The following is an 11,351-nucleotide window of genomic DNA, read 5'->3' as shown; positions in this document are numbered from 1 at the left end:
ACTGTAGCGTAATACAAATGTGACTTATAATGAAAAGAAAAGTCATTAAACAACTATGCCTTGAAAAAAGTTAATTGAGATATGGCTTTTGGCTGCTAGGGATACAAAATGAATGAGAAGAATGAAAAATATATGTGACTATTTTCACAGTTGCTAGTTTGTTGGTTTGTTTTTCTCGTTTGTTTAACCAGTTAAAGACCAGGGGTATTTCTGCTTTTGCATTTCCGTTTTTTGCTCCCATTCTTCCCAAAGCCATAACTTTTAAATTTTTCCATCAATATAGCCATGTAATGGCTTGTTTTTGTGGGACAAGTTGCTGGCAGAAGTAAAGGCTCTTTTCACCTACAAGGATTACAGGCAAGGGACACACACTCCAGGTGCAACTCAGGCGAAGGGAAAATGTCCACCAACTGGGCCATTTTCATGAAACTGTCACATCAGCAATGGCTATCTGTGAGTGTAGTTATGACAAGGGGGAAGAAGTTGACCAAGATGGTGAAGGAGTACTTAAGTGACCATACCAGCGTCCTTCCTGATTCTTCAGCGCCCTTTAACTATTGGCTATCCCAGCTGCACATGTGACCCAACCTCTCCTTGTATGCCTTGAAGGTGCTGCCATGACCTGCAGCAAGTATGTTATCTGAGCGGATTTTTAGTTCGAACGGTGAAATCATAACAGATAGGTGAACACGTCTGTCAATGGAAAATGTAGACAGGCTGACTCTTCTAAAATTGAACAAGGGCTGGATTTCCTACAATTTTGTGAGCCCTACAGATGACAGCAACCAAACGTAAATGCAGCCCAAATGCTCTTTTTTGGAAGTTGTCTTAACGCTCATCCCTTACCTTCCAAACCCGTTTTGTTCTGGAAATCATGTCATACACCTCCTGCTTCTGCAACAAGTACGTAGCGGTCATATACAGAGGCGTAGCTAGGGTTTTGGTCCAGGGGGGGCGAAGCTTCTGAGTGGGCCCCTAACCAGGTAGCCTTGAAAACAACTGGGTAACGCCCCCTAATAGTGGAGGAGAACCTCAGCAGATGACCGCGCTATTACTGAAAATAATCTCTATATAAACACCAACACTGATATTACTGCCATATTGTCAGTGGTAGCCAGCCCTACAGAACATATAACAGATCACTGCACAGTTACAGATAAAGTCTTACCGCTGATGTTCTTTTTGATGGAATCGTTCACTTTTCCCATCTTTTCCATCTGGCCCAGAACGACATGACAACTTCTTCCAGCCACGACTCGTCTGCAGAGAATACAACAGACACGTTTCACTTCTCATATTCCAGCCCCATCACCATCTATTCCCAACCTGCACAATCTCCTCATTCTGCTGATAACCCAATACTGAGCCGCTGCTACCATATGTGTCCCTATTATTGCCCCTGATACCCCAATACTGAGCCGCTGCTGTGGTATGTGTCCCTATAACTGCCCCTGATGCCCCAATACTGAGCCGCTGCTGCCGTATGTGTCCCTATTACTGCCCCTGATATCCCAATACTGAGCCGCTGCTGCTGTTGTATGTGTCCCTATTACTGCCCCTGATACCACAATACTGAGGTGCTGCTGCCCTATGTGTCTCTATTACTGCCCCTGATACCCCAATACTGAGCAGCTGCTGCCGTATGTGTCCCTATTACTGCCCCTGATACCCCAATATGGAGCTGCTGCTGCCGTATGTGTCCCTATTACTGCCTCTAATACCCCAATACTGAGCAGCTCCTGCCATATGTGTCCCTATTACTGCACCTGATACCCCAATACTGAGCCGCTGCTGCCGTATGTGTCCCTATTACTTCACCTGATACCCCATTTCTGAGCCACTGCTGCAGTATGTGTCCCTATTACTGCACCTGATACCCCAATACTGAGTCACTGCTGTTATGACCTGGTGGTCAGGACAATAATGGACCTGGTGGTTAAGAGCACACGGAATGACCTGGTAGTAACTGATAATTAAGGACGAGCTCTGGGACGTGGGAACTCTGCTGACCGCAATCCCTAATCCTATCAAACACACTAGAAATAGCCGTGGATTGCGCCTAACGCTCCCTATGCAACTCGGCACAGCCTAAGGAACTAGCTAGCCCTAAAGATAGAAAAATTAAGCCTACCTTGCCTCAGAGAAATTCCCCAAAGGAAAAGGCAGTCCCCCACATATAATGACTGTGAGTAAAGATGAAAATACAAACACAGAGATGAAATAGATTTAGCAAAGTGAGCCCCGACTTACTGAACAGACCGAGGATAGGAAAGGTTACTTTGCGGTCAACACAAAAACCTACAAAAAGACCACGCAGAGGGCGCTCCCTCTGCGTCCCAGAGCTTCCAGCAAGCAAGACAACAATAAAAATAGCAAGCTGGACAGAAAAATAGCAAACCAAAGAAATACAAGCTGGAACTTAGCTTCTGCTGGGAAGACAGGTCACAAGAACGATCCAGGAGAGAACTAGACCAATACTGGAACATTGACAGGTGGCATGGAGCAAAGATCTAAGTGGAGTTAAATAGACCAGCCAGCTAACGAATTAACCTCGTCACCTGTGGAAGGAAACTCAGAAACACCCACCAGAGGAAGTCCATGGAGAGAACCAGCCGAAGTACCATTCATGACCACAGGAGGGAGCCCGACAACAGAATTCACAACACACTGCTGCCATATGTGTCCCTATTACTGCACCTGCTGTGTGGTTCTCTGTGCCCTCTATATTCTAAAGCACCCCTCTATAATATAGTAATGCCATGTGCAAGTGTTCTAGAAAACAGTGCCCATATTTTGACCCCTGGAAAGTAATATTGCCCTGTGTGCCCCTTTGATAGTCACAGTAACCTGAGTTCCCCTATAACAATAAGTGCCCACTTTACATTTAATAATGTCCAGAGTCTCCCCCCTGTGCAGCTCCCCTATACACAGTATAATGCCCCCTAACTGTATAGTACCACCCACACAGTATACTGACCCCTTAGTAGCCTCCAAACTGTTTGATGGCTCCAACAATGTATAATGGCCCCTGCACTGTAATCTCCACACTGTATGGTGGCCCCATAAATAACCTCCATATAGTATAATGTGCCAGATAGTCCTCAATATAATACAAGGCAGCACCCCCATAGGCAGACCCTGTAGTATAAGACAGCACCCCCCATAGGATAGGCAGATCATGTAGTATAAGACAGCACCCCACCCCATAGGCAGATCATATAGGATATGGAGCACCCCATAGGCAGATCCTGTATATAAGGCAGCACCCCCCCAAAGGCAGATCCTATATATAAGGCAGCACCCCCCATAGGCAGATTCTGTATATAAGGCAGCACCCCCAATAGGCAGATCGTGTATATAAGGCAGCACCCCCCATAGGCAGATCCTGTATATAAGGCAGCACCCCCATAGGCAGATCCTGTATGTATGGCAGCACACCCCCATAGGCAGATCCTGTATATAAGGCAGCACCCCCATAGGCAGATCCTGTATGTAAGGCAGTACCCTCCCAAAGGCAGATCCTGTATATAAGGCAGCACCCCCATAGGCAGATCCTGTATATAAGGCAGCACCCCCATAGGCAGATCCAGTATATAAGACAGCATCCCCATAGACAGATCCTGTATATAAAGCAGCGGCCCCCCATAGGCAGATCCTATATAAGGCAGCACCCCCATTGGCAGATCCTGTATATAAGACAGCACCCCCATAAAAAAATACAATAAATACTCACCTCTCTTCCTCCTTGTTCCAGCTACGCTCCTTTCTCCCGCTCATCTCCTGACAGCGGGCGCCGGGCAGTGATGTCATCGCGTCCACTGTCAGACGATGTGGGGGATGATGGGAGAAGGAGCGCAGCTAGCGCTCCTTCCCTCATCACCACGGTCAGCTGTATCGGCTAGATCCACTGCTGGCACCGGGCCCCCCGCCTGCTCAGGGGCCCCATAGCGGCAGAGCAGGGAGATCGATTCTCCCTGCTCTGCACGTACCAATGCAGTTACAGTAACGTAGCTCTGAGTGGGCCCCCTCAGAGCATGGGGCCCGGGGTGATGGCCCCCTCTGCCCCCCCGGTAGCTACGCTACTGATCATATATGTATAACCCATGTGGGTAATGTTTTTAAATTTGTAAAACTTTGTACATTGTGCAATGGTGAAACGTGTACTACCTATCTTTAGCAATTATAATAATTGCAAAATTTATTGAGTGGTCACCAAGGTCACCATCACGTTTTTTTCAGCGTGTATGATACAGATTCTTTGGGTCATTTTTAGAAACCTTTTTATATTGTGGAATGGTGAAACTTGCACTCCCTACTATATCTCAAGCAATTATAATAACTACAACATTTATTGCGAGGTTCCCATCACGATCTCTTTCAGCATTTAAGATGCAGACCCCTTAGGTAATTTTTGGAAACTTTTATATATTGTGCAACAGTAAAACTTGTAGTCTCTGTTAGAGATGATCGAATATTTCAATGTTCGGTTCGGATTACGTCGATTTATTTGTCAAATATTTTCCTAGCACAGACGAGCGCCATTCAAGTTAAAGGGAGGCAAAACTAAACGCATGTATAACACCTTCAAAAGGCCCCAAAAGCTGCCAAAACACATCAAATTATGCGGAGACACCAGTAAAGTGGTCTCAATTCACCCACAGTACAAATTGTAGCATTGCACGGCAGCAATCAGCCATGCATGAGGTATGGGGGTATGGGCCAGCATTTACAGCTTTCAATTGAATGTCAAATTAAGACTAGGAGGGTGGCGGATCGATTGCGGTCTGCTGTGCTGGGAGACCTGATAACACATGCAACAGCTCAATGTGTTTCATGCTCAGCCACATTCAGTTGGCACAAATATTAGTTTCATAGAGTACTATTGTCAGAAAAATCTAAGGCTAGTAGTAACACGAGTAGTTAACTCAAAGGAAGTGGAGGCCTGACGGTCTCGGAGGCATATTGTTACAGGCAAAGTAGACCCAACCAGGAGTCTACACATTAACCAAAATTATTGGCAGACACCACTGAAGTGGCATCAATTTCACCAGAGTACAAAAAGTATAATGGAGAACGATATATCTTTCACTGCAGCCAAACCAGCAGATGGAGAGACACAATCAAGACTCTCCACATTTCTTAAAGTTATTGTCAGACACCACCAAAATGGCATCAATTTCACAACCGTATATATAGTATAATAGGGACCGACAGGTCTTCTACTGCATGCAGCCCTGCATATGTACACCCAACCAGGAGTGTTCACATTTTCAAAATTTAGTGGCACACACCACCAAAGTGTCATCAAATTCACCAGAGTAGAAATAGTATAATATTGACCAACAGGTCTTCCACTACACTCAACTCAACAGATAGACACCCAACCAGGTGTGTTCACATTTCCAAAACTTAGTGACACACACCACCAAAGAGGCATCAATTTCACCAGAGTAGAAATAGTATAATGGAGAACGATATCTCTTTCACTACAGCCAACCTAGTGGATGGAGAGACACAATCAGGACTCTCTCCATGTCATGTCGGACGCTGTTCACACTAGGGCGTCCGACAGACAGCGGTAATTCCACATTTGTCCACTATACGCTCAGTGGCGGCGGCTAGATTTTATCCAGGTTATTCAGGGTTAATCTGGCTGGTAATCTGGTTGGAGGCTGGGTCACGCCCGTGGCCTTTAAATAGTCATTCTGGACTTTGGGCGTTGCCGATTATAGCTTGTGTCTTGTGCCTGGTGATCTCGGTCTGGAGTGGTGGTCTAGGAGTTGAAGTATCGTATCTGGTGGTGTATTATCCTTTGTCATATTTCTCCTTCCTATATTTGTGTTTATTTTTTCCCTGTGCACATTATAGTGTTTTCCTGTGTGTCTGCGGCGTGGTGCGTTTTTAGTTTTCCCTGTCTGTACTTTCTGTGTAGGTTGGTGTGTGGTCTTATCACTGGATGGCGGGTGGAGGTTTCAGCATAGGGCTGAAACAGGAGTCAGGGTCAGGCCTGGCGGCCCAGACAAGCACACCATCAGTGTAAATTCTGGGAGAGGGACAGACAGGGTTAACGTCTGGTCACGAGGGTCAATATGCTGCTTGGACCTGCCCCGGAACAATGCTAAAAAAAATTTGGGCATTACTGCAGATTTCCCCTTTTGACTCTGTGAAGCTTTTGTGAGTACCTCTATTGCCCATGGCAGAGAATATGTGAACAGCTCTTCAGATTCACCCATCTGTGGCTCCCTATAGTCAGTTGTACGGTTGGCGAGTTGTGACGTGGGGTGAAGCAAGGGTAATTTGGGTGCCAGTTCTGTGGACTGTACTGGGTGTGATGTTGAGGTGGAGTAAAATGAAGGAGAGGTCATAGTTAGCTGGATTTTATTTTTTATTTTCTATCCCTCAATATAAAAGTTAACCTACTCTTAAAATTATAGACTGTTCATGTCTTTGTCACTGGGCAAACTTACAAAATCTGAAAGGGATCAAATATATATTTCCCCCACTGTATGCTCAAAGCAATTTTTAAAATTAGATCTCCCTTACTGTATGACGTTAGTCATACAATATTTTTTGGGGCGCCTCTGGATGAGCCCTGTATAACATAGACAAGATGTTACAAACAATTTGAAAGTGAAATATCCCCTACTGTATGACATTAGTAACAGAAGACTTTTTGGAGGCCTGTGGATGTGCCCTCTATAACATAGACAAGATGCTACAAACAATTTGAAATTGAGATGTCCCCTACTGTTTGACGTTAGTAACAGAAGAATTTTTGGGGGGCCTGTGGATGAGCCCTCTATAACATAAACTAGTTGCTACAAATAATTTGAAAGTGAGATGTCCCCTACGGTATGACAGTAGTAATAGAAGATTTTTTGGGTGGCTTGTGGATGAGCCATCTGTAACATAGGCTAGATCATGCAAACAATTCAAACAATTTGAAATTGAGATGTCCCCTACTGTAAGATGTTAGTAACAGAATAATTTTTGGCGGGCCTGTGGATGAGCCCTCTGTAACATAAACTAGATGCTACAAATAATTTGAAAGTGAGATGTTCCTTACTGTATGACGCTAGCAACAGAATAATTTTGGGGGGGCTGTGGATAAGACCTGTATAACATAGAGTAGATGCTACAAACTATTTGAAAGTGAGATGTCCCTTACTGTTTAACATTAGTAACAGAAGAATTTATTTTGGGCCTGTGGATGAGTCTTCTATAACATAGACTAGATGTTAGCACCAATTTGAAAGTGAGATGTCTCCTACTGTATGACGTTAGTAACAGATTAATTTTTTTTCACCTGTGGAGGAGCTCGATATAACACAGAGTAGATGTTACAACCATTTGAAAGTGAGAAGTTCCCTACAGTATGATGTAAGTAGCAGAATAATTTTTGGGAGGCCTGTGGATGACACCTTTATAACATAGAAAAGATGCTACAAACAATTTGAAAGTAAGATGTCCCCTACTGTATGATGTTAGTAATGGAAGAATTTTGGGGGGCCTCTGGATGAGACCTCTGTAACATAAACTAGATACTACAAACAATTTGAAAGTGAGTTGTCCCCTACTGTCAGATTCAGTTACAGAATAATTTTTTTTCCTGTGCATGAGTTCTCTATAACTTAGACTAGATGTTACAAATAATTTGAAAGAGAGATGATCCCTACTGTATGAGGTTAGTAGCAGAATAATTTTTTGGGAGCCCCTGGATGAGACCTCTATAACATAGACTAGATTCTACAAACAATTGAAAAGTGAAATGTCCCCTATTGTATGACTTTAGTAACAGAATAGTTTTGAGGAGCCTGTGGATGAGCCCTCTATAATATAGATTAGATGCTACAACCAATTTGAAAGTGAGATGTCTCCTACTGTGTGACATCAGTAACAGAAGAATTTATTTTTGGCCTGGGGATGAGACCTCCATTATATTGACTAGATGCTACAGCAATTTGAAAGTGACACGTCCCCTACTGTATGACGCTAGTAACAGAAGAATTTTTGGGGGCATGTTGATGAACCTTCTATAATATAGACTAGATGGTACAAACAATTTAAAAGTGAGATGTCCCCTACTGTATGATGTTAGTAACAGAAGAGTTTTTGGTGGCCTATGGATGAGCCCTTTATAACATAGATAAGATGCTACAAACAATTTGTAAGTGAGATATGCCCTACTGTTAGTGTTGAGCGATACCGTCCGATACTTGAAAGTATCGGTATCGGATAGTATCGGCCGATACCCGAAAAATATCGGATATCGCCGATACCGATATCCGATACCAATACAAGTCAATGGGACATCAAGTATCGGAAGGTATTCTCATGGTTCCCAGGGTCTGAAGGAGAGGAAACTCTCCTTCAGGCCCTGGGATCCATAGGGATGTGTAAAATAAAGAATTAAAATAAAAAATATTGATATATTTACCTCTCCGGCGGCCCCTGAACTCAGCGCGGGTAACCGGCAGGCTTCGTTGTTCAAAATCAGCGCTTTTAGGACCTGAGAATCACGTCCCGGCTTCTGATTGGTCGCGGGCCGCCCATGTGACCGCCACGCGACCAATCACAAGCCGCGACGTCACCGCAAGCTATTAACGCGCTCATTTTTAAAAATGAGCGCGGTAATGACTTTCAAAGACATAGCGGCTTGTGATTGGTCGCGGCCACGCGACCAATCACAAGCCGCTACGTCTTTGAAAGCCATTAACGCGCTCATTTTAAAAAATGAGCGCGTTAATAGCTTGCGGTGACGTCGCGGCTTGTGATTGGTCGCGTGGCCGCGACCAATCACAAGCCGCTACGTCTTTGAAAGCCATTAACGCGCTCATTTTTAAAAATGAGCGCGCTAATAGCTTGCGGTGACGTCGCGGCTTGTGATTGGTCGCGTGGCCGCGACCAATCACAAGCCGCTACGTCTTTGAAAGCCATTAACGCGCTCATTTTTAAAAATGAGCGCGTTAATAGCTTGCGGTGACGTCGCGGCTTGTGATTGGTCGCGTGGCCGCGACCAATCACAAGCCGCTACGTCTTTGAAAGCCATTAACGCGCTCATTTTTAAAAATGAGCGCGTTAATAGCTTGCGGTGACGTCGCGGCTTGTGATTGGTCGCGTGGCGGTCACATGGGCGGCCCGCGACCAATCAGAAGCCGGGACGTGATTCTCAGGTCCTAAAAGCGCTGATTTTGAACAACGAAGCCTGCCGGTTACCCGCGCTGAGTCCAGGGGCCGCCGGAGAGGTAAATATATCAATATTTTTTGTTTTAATTCTTTATTTTACACATCTCTATGTATCCGATACCGATACCCGATACCACAAAAGTATCGGATCTCGGTATCGGAATTCCGATACCGCAAGTATCGGCCGATACCCGATACTTGCGGTATCGGAATGCTCAACACTACCTACTGTATGACTTTAGTAACAGAAGAATTTTTGGGGGGCCTGTGGATAAGCCCTTTATTACATAGACTAGATGCTACAATTTGAAAATGAGATGTCCTCTACTGTAAGACGTTAGTAACAAAAGAATTTTTGAGGACCTGTGAATGAGGCCTCTATAACATAGACTAGATTCTACAAACAATTTAAAAGTGAGATGTGTGATAGGGTGGGTTTGTATCATGTTAAGTAGCAGCCTAATTTTAACACCAAAAAATTACAATATGGGATACGGCAGGCTGTATCACATTTACCAACGGAAAAAAAAGTTCTTTTTTAATGTGCGTGAGGTCTGCAGATACCTTCGTTTCACTGCCACAAAATGACAAACTGGGATAAGGAGGGCTGTATCACATTTTGCAACATAAAAAAAAACATTTTTTTATGTGAATGAACTATGCACACTGTGTAATTTCACTGCCACTAAATAACAAGATCAGATATGGCATGGTGAATCACAGCAGCAACTGCTCCCCAAAAATATTTCTTCATGCACAAAATCTCAAATCACAGAACCATGTCACCACTGCACTAAATGACAAAGTGTGATATGGCATGCTGTTTCAAATTTAGAATGGTATTCTCATGCACTGAGCACAATAGAAGCAGCGCACAACACAACACACTTGTATAACATCTCACCTGCTGTGTTTGTCTGTGGACCTCAGTAATGACAAAAAAAATATTGCTGGAGGGTCAATTTCATAGTCACACAGAACACTACCTAGCTAAACTATCTGAGTAAGAGACCACCGCCTAGCTTACTACCTAAAATCTAGCTGCTAATAGTTCCAGCATCAGGAGCATCCTCTCTGCACTGTTACACTGTCAAAGTTGTTCTAAAACAAGATGTCCGCTCTTTATGTGGAGTAGGTCGTGTGATTTCAGCAGCCAATGACACAAGACATTGTGTCAGGACTTTGTGAATGTTTCCTGTGCCCTGTTTGGCTAGCCGCAATATGCAAACATAAAGTTGGAAAAAAGATTACTGTTTACAAGCACGCCACGCCTCTGAGCGCTGCAAACCCCCTCCCCTCATCAAACACGTGTCCCATACTCATGATACACCACCATTATCATAGCCACAGTGCTGAAAATACTTTAGTGGCAACGCAAATATTTTCCCGCAATTTAAACTGAATATTACCAATTTTTTCAGACTTTTACAATTTTGCTTGTGCTTCTGATCTCGAATCCGAATGTGCGATATTCGTGCCAAATTTATGTTTGGCCATGTTTTTCTGAACAAACTCGCTCATCACTACTCCCTATCTTTAGTAATTATAATATCTGCAAAATTTATTGTGAGGTCCCCATCACGGTCTCTTTCTGCGTGTATGATACAGACCCCTTGGCTAATATGTGGAAACCTTTGTACATTGTGCTATGGTGAAACTTGCATGCCCTATCTCTAGCAACTATAATAACTGCAACATTTATTGTGAGGTCCCCGTCACGGTCTCTTTCTGCGTGTATGATACAGACCCCTTGGCTAATATGTGGCAACCTTTGTAGATTGTGCTATGGTGAAACTTGTACTCCCTATCTCTAGCAACTATAATAACTGCAACATTTATTGTGAGGTCCCCATCACGGTCTTTTTCAGCGTGTCATTCTCTATATATTCTGTTAAAGGGAACCTGTCACCCCGTTTTTTGAGATTGAGATATAAATACTGTTAAATAGGGCCTGCGCTGTGTGTTACTATAGTGTATGTAGTGTACCCCGATTCCCCACCTATGCTGAGAAATAACTTACCAAAGTCGCCGTTTTCGCCTGTCAATCAGGCTGGTCAGGTCGGGAGGGCGTGTTCACAGCGCTGGTTCTTCCTCAGCTTTACGTTGGTGGCGTAGTGGTGTCCGCATGTTGAGGTGACTAATCCACTGTGGGCACGTGAACAAGC

The sequence above is a fragment of the Ranitomeya imitator genome, chromosome 3 (genome assembly GCF_032444005.1).
Source record: "Ranitomeya imitator isolate aRanImi1 chromosome 3, aRanImi1.pri, whole genome shotgun sequence".
Lineage (NCBI taxonomy): Eukaryota > Metazoa > Chordata > Amphibia > Anura > Dendrobatidae > Ranitomeya > Ranitomeya imitator.
Note: the sequence above shows the minus strand (reverse complement) of the source record.